The 9,250-nt window shown below is 38.4% G+C and overlaps 1 protein-coding gene across 3 annotated transcripts in view; it reads right to left on the reverse strand.

Annotated features, from left to right (window-relative positions):
• The window catches only part of LOC106877481 (heparan sulfate glucosamine 3-O-sulfotransferase 5), a 471,645-nt gene that overhangs the window by 32,736 nt on the left and 429,659 nt on the right, over positions 1-9,250 (reverse strand). The window lies entirely within an intron of this gene.

The raw sequence follows: 9,250 nt of genomic DNA on the forward strand, positions 1-9,250 counted from the left end.
GATTTAACGAAACAAAAATATTTTTATTAGAAAATATTTTCACTCTGAAGTGTCAGTTCAAAGGGAGATAACAAATATAGTGTTTACAAGGGAGAAAACTCCAGCGGTATTTTTTTTGTTTTTTAACTACTTTCTTGGAAATTACTGTTAAATTTCATTTATAACATAAATACTCATCATACGCTTGATGGACCAGATGTACGAGAACTTTGTTTCCTTAGCACGAGGTCCTAGGTTCGATGCTTTTGTGCGTCAGATATTTATTTTTAAAGCCGTGATTCAATTGGGCAGAGAGAAACTATATGGAAGCCCGTCGGGTGGGTTTTACTTGTTTCAAAAGATATTTTTTTGTCCCTGAGTAGCGCAGATTCTACCTGAGAATCACGTTAAAGTTACACATGTGTAAGGAATATTCCACCATTTACACGCTAAATCAGGAGCAGACAATTCAGTTGATTGAACAAGTGAGTCCTCATCACGAAAGGACGAAGATCCACCTCATAGAACACCTATAATCAGGCTCTTATTATATTCACTTCAATACATTGAGGGAATTATATGGACACTAGAAGATATAGTGAGCAAGAGAGATAGACAAATTAAAAAGCAGGATATCTCAAACCTTCTTCACCAGTTCCTACGTCTCTAGGGATTTTGTTTACATAAATGTGCAGCCGTTTGGTTAAGAACCTTGCTTAGAAATTATGAGGTTCGTGTTGGATAGTGCTGCTTGCACCTAGAGAAAGTATCTTCTGTAGCAAGAGATCAAACAACATTAGTAAGCAGAATTTGGTAGACAAAAACAGTAAGGTACCCATCGTACACCTCACCACTCTATTTCTCTCTGACTAAACCTTTTTTTTTTCTCTCCCTGTTTATTTCTGTGTTCCTTTCTGTTGAAGAGCGTAGGCTCGAAACGTAAAATACTCTCACTTCCCGAGCGTTAAATTAATACATCTGTTTGCTGTTTACACACCCGTCTTTGTCTTTTGTCTTTTTGTAAATTCTCATTATACACACACACACACACACACAACTGACGTCACATACTTAATGTACATGTTTTGTTTATGCATTTATTGGCTGTGAGACTCATTCAAGGAAAAGACCCTTTAAGATGTTGAGTGTCATAGCACACGAGGTCTTAAAAGGACTTCCTGGAACAAACCCTGCAGCTAATAAGCATATGAACAAAGCACATACATTCAGTATTGAACATTAGTAATGTTAAATGTTATTACAGTTGGTTACAATTGAAATTTTTATACATATCAAAAGGAGGTGTTATAATTGTTGTTGTTGGCATCCTTTTGTCTCGGGAGACAATGCAGTTGCACATAAACTAATCCAGTCTGGTTTTTACATTTCATGTCCTCTCCAGTTTTGCGCAGGCCTGCTGGGCTAGATGTAAGAAAATCCTGGGTAGCCCAATCATTAGGATTCCTCTCTCGACCTTGCTGACATAGTCCAAAGGAGTGCAGAGCATTACGTTTGGCACCAGCTTGGTTGCAGGAGCTGCCGGAAGAGTGTCGAGTCGAACACTAAACCGCCTACGGGGCTCCACTTCGGATTTCTTTGAAGGTTGTCTCCTTTCCGTAATCCTGGATAAGGGCCCATAAGAGGAAAGAGCAGAGAGGCATGTCAGGGGTAGTGTTGGTATATTTCTTTTGAAAAAAAAAATGTACAGAATTTTTCAAGGATGCAGTGGCCTGATTATAACTGATGCAGAAAGATTGTTCTATGTTTTGACAATTGTGTGACGAATGTATTTAAAAATCATGGGTGCTGCATTGTTTTTTGATTTTATAAGCATTTTTATGAGTGTAGAGGTATTGAAAATGGGTGGCTAAAGTTGTTGTTGGAAAGTGGGTGGATAATCTTTGGGCTTTTTTCCAAGATAGCAGCTAGATATGGAAGCAATATGGTTAAGATATTCTAAGTGACGGACAGAAGATAGTCATCTAGTTAAACACACACACACACATATGTGTGTGTGTGTGTGTGTGTGTGTGTGTATGTATGGTATGTATGTGCGTATATGCATAACATACACATGTGTGTTGTGTTTATGTTGTGTCCCTTTATGTACAATGGAAGGAAAGTGATTGCTAAGTGGATAAAATACTGGACTACATGGCCATAGGTCATAGGTTCCAATCATCCATTGGTGTTTTATTGTGTTCCCAGATAGAAGATATGGACATTTTATTGCACATTGCTTCATTCATCTGACTGTTAAGATGAAGTACCAGATCAAACCAAGAATATTTGAATTCCCATCATTTTAGGATTGACAGAATAAATACCAGTAATTACACACGAACAGATTAATCAAAAGGGAGCTGCAAATATCCATTACTGACTCATGAAAGCTAGAATTTCATGCATGGCATTTAATGAAAGCCTAAACTTCTTTATATGAACCTGGAGTCATTCACAGCTATGAAAGAAAGAAATCTACCTGTGTCATCAAATCAATCAACACACCTGTCTGTCTGTTATAGGGATGTAAACACATCAGCATTGGTTGTCAAGTGATGTTGGTGGGGGGTGGGGGTGAGAAACATATCACACACACACACACACACACACACACACACACACACACACACACACACACAGATATATACTACGGGCTTCTTTGAGTTTCTGTCTACTAAATCCACTCACAAGGCTTTAGTCAGCCTGAGGCTATAGTAGAAGACACTTGCCTAAGGTACCATGCATCTTTTTGTCTGTCTGGCTTTATCTCCATCCATCTTTCTGTCTGTCTGTCTCTCTCTACCTACACACACATGTACGCATGCACGCACACACACACACACACACACAAACATGCAGTAAACACAATATGGCCAAATGTTTAAAAAGTTTACTTTGTAATCACGAGATTCTGGTTTTGAATTTGTTCCATGGCATCTCGAAAAAAACTGACCTCAGGTCAAGTCAAACCCTACCAGTGGAATGATGTAAGACAGAAACTACCAAAAAGGCTATTGGATGAATTTTACTTCCAATCTAAAGGTCCAGCTTTATTTTACTGGGGAAAAGAGTGAGAGAGAGAGATTAACTTCTCAGCTTTAAAAAAGCTATGCAAATGGAGCTATGTGTGTGTGTGTGTTTGTTCATGTCTGCTTATATTGAGGTTGCCTGCTAATTGCAAATAAAAGCGTGGCTATGTGGTTAAGAAGTTTGTTTCACAACTCACTGGTTTCAGGTTCGGTTCCACTGCGTGGCACATTGCATTAGTGCCTTTTACTATATAGCTTTCAGCCAACCAAAGCCTTGAGTGGATTCGACAGATGGAAACTGAAAGATGTCTTTTGCATGTATGTGTGTGTGTGTGTGTGTGTGCATGTATGCATGCGTGTATGTATGTGTGTGTGTGTGTATGTGTGTGTATTTCCTCGTCGTGTGTGCGTCTCCTTGTCTTGACATAGTGTGATCATTGTAAATGAATGTCCCCGTCATACAAGCCATGTCTTCAGTTCTAATATTCTGTAAAAAAACATGTCTGGCCATGGGAAAATATTATCTTGCTTGGAAATAGGTGAGGATTGATGACAAGAAGGGGGCATCTGGCTGTGGAAAAACTGAATTAACTCCATCCAACCCACACAAGCATGGAAAAGTGGATGTAAAACTAAAGATGACAATGATAATATCCATGTCACACAAGCAGTGTTGTTTAATTGTAATCCTCCATGGAAGCATGTCCATGTTTTAAGGATTAGGGGCAATTATTACCTTGTTTGGAAATAAGTGAAAGTTGGTGGAAAAAAAGGCATCCAACCCTAGAAAATCTGCCTCAAAGAATTTCTTTTAATCCATGCAAACATAGAAAAGAAAAGTGGATATTAAAATGTTCATGATGATTAATTGGTTAATTAGATAACATTACCCATTATACAGTTCTATATGGGCATATGGCATAGTGGTTGAGCGCAGGCTACTAACCCCAAGATTCCGAGTTCAATTCTAGGCAGTAACCTGAATAATAATAATAATAATAATAATAACAACAACAACATCGAAAAATACCTTAGGAATGAGAACCCAGGTTCGAAATTTCCCCACAACACCTGATGAAGGCTGGAGGGTATATCAGCCGAAATGTTGTGTTAACAACAAACAAGATGAGGACAAATATCCGTCAAATGTAAATAATGTATTACCCATTATATTCTCTACTGAAAGGAATCATTTAATGCCAATTTTACTTAGCCATTTTGATACCAACCCACATAAAACTTGTCCTGGTCCTATGATATAAAATTCTTGTTTTAAAGTGACCTAAATAAGTTTCCACTAAAATTTCTTGTTAATTTATGCTCTAAACACTAGTTTAACAATAAAGTTGTTTTACTAAATTCTTCATTACTTTCAGAACAAATTGAAACAAAGCCAATGTCTTTTGAGAGAGAAATGGTAAGGAAAGGATTAGAAATACTAAACTTGACTTGTTTGCAATGATCTGGTTCAGTTAAGAAACTAATCAACTATTTTCAGCTTTTGTTAAACAAGATAATTAGCCACTTTCTAGATTATTAAAAAACTTTTCACCATTTTAAGAAACTAATTAAACACCTGTAGATTATTTGACAAAAGAAAAAAAGAAAAACTCCACTAAAACTATATAAAATCAATGACAATAGATACTTTTAGAATATTTCAAGGTTTCTGAAGGAATTACCAAGTTTTATTAGAAACAAGAATGAGATAAAGGAAGAGAAAAATTATAAAAAATGGTAAATATAAGAGAAAATAATCACAGTGACTCGTGTTAACTAATTTATCTACCAATCATCATCATCATTGTTTTAATGTCTTTATCAGTTTTGCTAGCGTTTGGTTAAAATGTTGCAAAGTCATTTATTTTTAGTATTTTCGTAAATTCTTTGTAATTTACAAAGTGTCAAGCACCGGTGCTGGTGCCACATAGAAAAAAGCACCCAGTGTACTCTATGGAGTGGTTGGCATTTGGAAGGGCATCCAGCTGCAGCAACCATGCTAAAACAGACAGCTGGAGCCTGGTGTAGCCCTCTGGTTTGCCAGCTCCTGTCAAGGCATCCAACCCATGCCAGCAAAGAAAACGGACGTTAGATGATGATGATGATGATCATCATCATCATCGTTTAACGTCCGCTTTCCATGCTAGCATGGGTTGGACGATTTGACTGAGGACTGGTGAAACCGGATGGCAACACCAGGCTCCAGTCCGATTTGGCAGAGTTTCTACAGCTGGATGCCCTTCCTAACGCCAACCACTCAGAGAGTGTAGTGGGTGCTTTTACGTGTCACCCGCACGAAAACGGCCACGCTCGAAATGGTGTCTTTTATGTGCCACCCGCACAAGCCAGTCCAGGGGCACTGGCAACGATCTCGCTCGAAAATCCTACAGGAGCCAGTCAGGCGGTACTGGCAACGGCCACGCTCAAAATGGTGCATCTCATGTGCCACCCGCACAAGAACCAGTCCAGGGGCACTGGCAACGATCTTACTTGGCTTGCCGGGTCTTCTCACGCACAGCCCATTTCCAAAGGTCTCGGTCCGTAGTCATCGCCTCGGTATGTTTCTGAGCATTTCATTTTGCATTCTTCCTGTAAATGAGCATCCCTGTGACAGACTGGTGTCCCTTTCAAGGGGAATCTTGTGACCTTGCTCACTTGTTTGGAAACCAAGTAACTCATTTGCCATGGAAACCAAGTAACTCACCATATGAGTTTTACGACTCAAGAAAATTCTTACATTTTATTTTTTTTTTACATAAAGCACCTGAGGATTTGTTTACCATTGTTCTGCTATTCCTTTACATGAGGAACTATAATTATAATTTGTAGCAAGGCAGCAAGCTGGCAGAATCATTAGCACACCGGGCGAAATGCTTAGCAGTGTTTCGTCTGGCTTTACGTTCTGAGTTCAAATTCCGCCTAAGTTGACTTTGCCTTTCATCCTTTCGGGGTCAATAAATTAAGTACCATTTGCATACTGAGGTTGATTTAATTGACCAGCCCCCTCTGAAAATATTTTGTGCCTAGACTAGAAAAGAATTATAATTTATAGAATCATTAGTGTTCAGGACAAAATGCTTTATGTCCTGAGTTCAAATTCCACCGAAGTCAACTTTGCCTTTCATCCTCTTGGAGTCGATAAATGAAGAACCAGTTGAGCCCTGGGCTTGATGCAACTGACTCCCCCCGAAATTGCTGGCCTTGTGTCAAAATCTGAAACCTATATTTATGACTATTATTATGATTTAAAGGCAGCAAGCTGGTAGAATCATTAGCATGCTGGAGAAAAGGCCTATCGGCATTTCATTCATTCTAAGTTCAAATTCTGCTGAGGTGGACTTTACCTTCCATTTTTTTTGGTGGGGGTTGATAAAATAAATACCAGTTGAGCACTGGGGGTTGATGTAATCGGCTTACCCCCTCCTCCAAATTGCTGGCCTTGTGCCAAAATTTGAAACCAATATTCATTAGTTATTACTAAACAGCATCTTGCTGCAGCCCTACAATAAAATGCATTCGAGCTATGAACCCAGGAAGTGTTTTCGGCAGATTTTCTTCAGCTGGATACCCTTCATGGCTGGGCACGTTTTCATGGAAGATTGCAAATGAGTGACATCATTTATATAGCAGTGATGCTCGTTATAACTTCCATACATTATCAAAACAAAGGGATACAAATACACATGGACACACACACAATGGCTTCTTCCGGTTTGTCTTCCAAGTCTACTGATTTTGCTCGGCCTTGGGCGATAATTGAAGACACTTGTCTAATGTGCTCTGCAGTGGGACAACTCAAAACTACGTGGTTGGGAGGTAAACTTCTGAAACACACATAACCATACTTGTGCCTAGGCTCTATTCAGTCATTCACCTCTCTCGTAAAAACACTCACACACATCACATGATCATGTAATTGACCAGACTATCGGATGTTGTTATGCATCACTAGTCACAATGCACTTTGCATCGTTTTAGCTTCCAAATGATGCCAACCCTCTGGCCAAGCGAGCAGGCCAACACCCCCTCCCCACTCCTGATCGGAAGGTTAGTCTGTCGCAAGGTGACCTGTCTACAGCTGAGTGGACTGGAGTAACATGAAATGAAATGTTTTGCTCAAGAAAATAATGCATTGCCTGGTCCAAGAATTGAACCCATGATCTAGCTGTTATGAGTGCAGCACTATCTATCTATTTGTCTGTCTGTCTGTCTATTCATCTATCTATATTTCTCTATCTATCTATCTATCTATACCTAAACTGTCCTCCCCTCTTTTACACGAGAACATTACTGTGTGATACACGATCCCTATTGATCGGCCTTTCCTTTTTTTTTTTTTTCCGATCCCTTTTGATCGAACTCCCCCTTTTTCCCTTCCTACGATCCCTTTTGATCGACACCACCACTTTTTTTTTTTTCCTTCCTTCCCCCTCCCAAAAAGAAAAGCTCTACATTGTATTTGTCCCATCTTCGTTGAGCCCTGTGTGGCTAATAAAAGAAATGTATCTATCTATCTATCTATCTATCTATCTATCTATCTATTCATCTAGCTATCTGTCTGTCTAAACATACATACATACATACATACAATAGGCTTCTTTCAGTTTCCGTCTTAACCAAATTCACTCACAAGGCTTTGTTTGGCTCAGGGCTATAGTAGAAGACACTTGCCTAATGTGCCATGCAGTGGGAGACTGAACCGAGAACCATGCAGTTAGGAAGCAAACTTCTTACCACGCAGTCATTCCTGCGCCCCCCCCCACACACTTATTAAGAATTATTGAGTGAAATATCTTGGACTCGGTTCTTCTCACAGCACCAATACCAGGGACAGGTTGTTGACCTCTTGGCTAACAGCTCTGCATCTCATTAACTTAGCTTACATCACCGACAACAACGCCAGAACATTCTTTAAATAGGTTCTCTAAAACCATAACTCCCTTCACCAGAATGAAACTGCTGCAGGGCTTTTTTTTCTTTTCTTTTTACCAGTGAAAACATATGGCACAAAGATTAAAAGCAGAAATATGCCATTCTTCAGTTGCCAAATCAGATGGTATTTAATTAATTACTCTGTGATGAAGTTATTAATAATGTGTTGACTGCAGATTAGCGCCATAAATATCTTGAAATTCTAGAAGCAGATTAAATATATTGTGAAGAATTGAAAGAAAAGAAGAAGTTAATGGAATGAATAGATATCTTCTGGAGAAAAGAAGAGAGAAATGGAAATGGAGCGATTAAATAAGAAAAAAAGAGAGAGGAAAAATTTATAGATGTGACTCAAGGGCCTTGAATAGAGTTTCATACCAGGGTACTTGAATCAATTAGAGCTGAGAAAGATAGAAGTGTGTGTGTGTGTGTGTGTGCAATGATACCTAAATACATACATACGTACTTATATGCATATGCACATGTGTACATATACACACATAAACACTCGCATATATACACGCATATACACAAATATATATGTATATATTAATGCTCGTTTTTATGTTATGATGCAAAAGAGTTTTACATTAAACTCAAGGAGTGCTCAATAATTTTTGTAGAACACAAATTTATAATTCTTAAGCAAGAATATTATTGACAGTGACGTCGAAGTTTCTGGCAGCTAAGCCATCATTGGACAGTCTGATGATGGTTTAGCTGGTCAAAACTTTGAAATCACTATGATGATATATATATATATATATATATATATATCCTTTTACTTGTTTCACTCATTGGAGTATGGTCATGCTGGAGCACTGACTTGAAATCTTCAGGCAAACAAACTGACTCCAATACTTACTTACTAGTGCTCATTCTATCAATTCTTCTGCTGAATTGCTAAGTTGTGAGGACAAAAACAAACAAACGCCAATGTAAGGGATGAACACACACACACTCAGACCTATATATATATATATGTTTGTATGTACAATACAAATCTGTGTGTGTATATATATATATATATATACACACACACACACACATATGCACACATATGTATATATAAATATACTCAAACACATATATACATATATATATATATACATATGCACACACACATACACTCCTATATCTAAGTTGACATCACCAGCTGAGTTTGTGATGTGTGTCACTGTCAGAAAGCCTTAATTAACTTATTTCAACATTTTCATAAACTTACTTAAGGTTATGTCAATCTGTCTTCTTCCTAAATCTCGTGTACCCCCCCGCCCCCAGCAACCACTCCCACCACTCCCACCACT

The sequence above is a fragment of the Octopus bimaculoides genome, chromosome 10, assembly GCF_001194135.2.
Source record: "Octopus bimaculoides isolate UCB-OBI-ISO-001 chromosome 10, ASM119413v2, whole genome shotgun sequence".
NCBI lineage: Eukaryota > Metazoa > Mollusca > Cephalopoda > Octopoda > Octopodidae > Octopus > Octopus bimaculoides.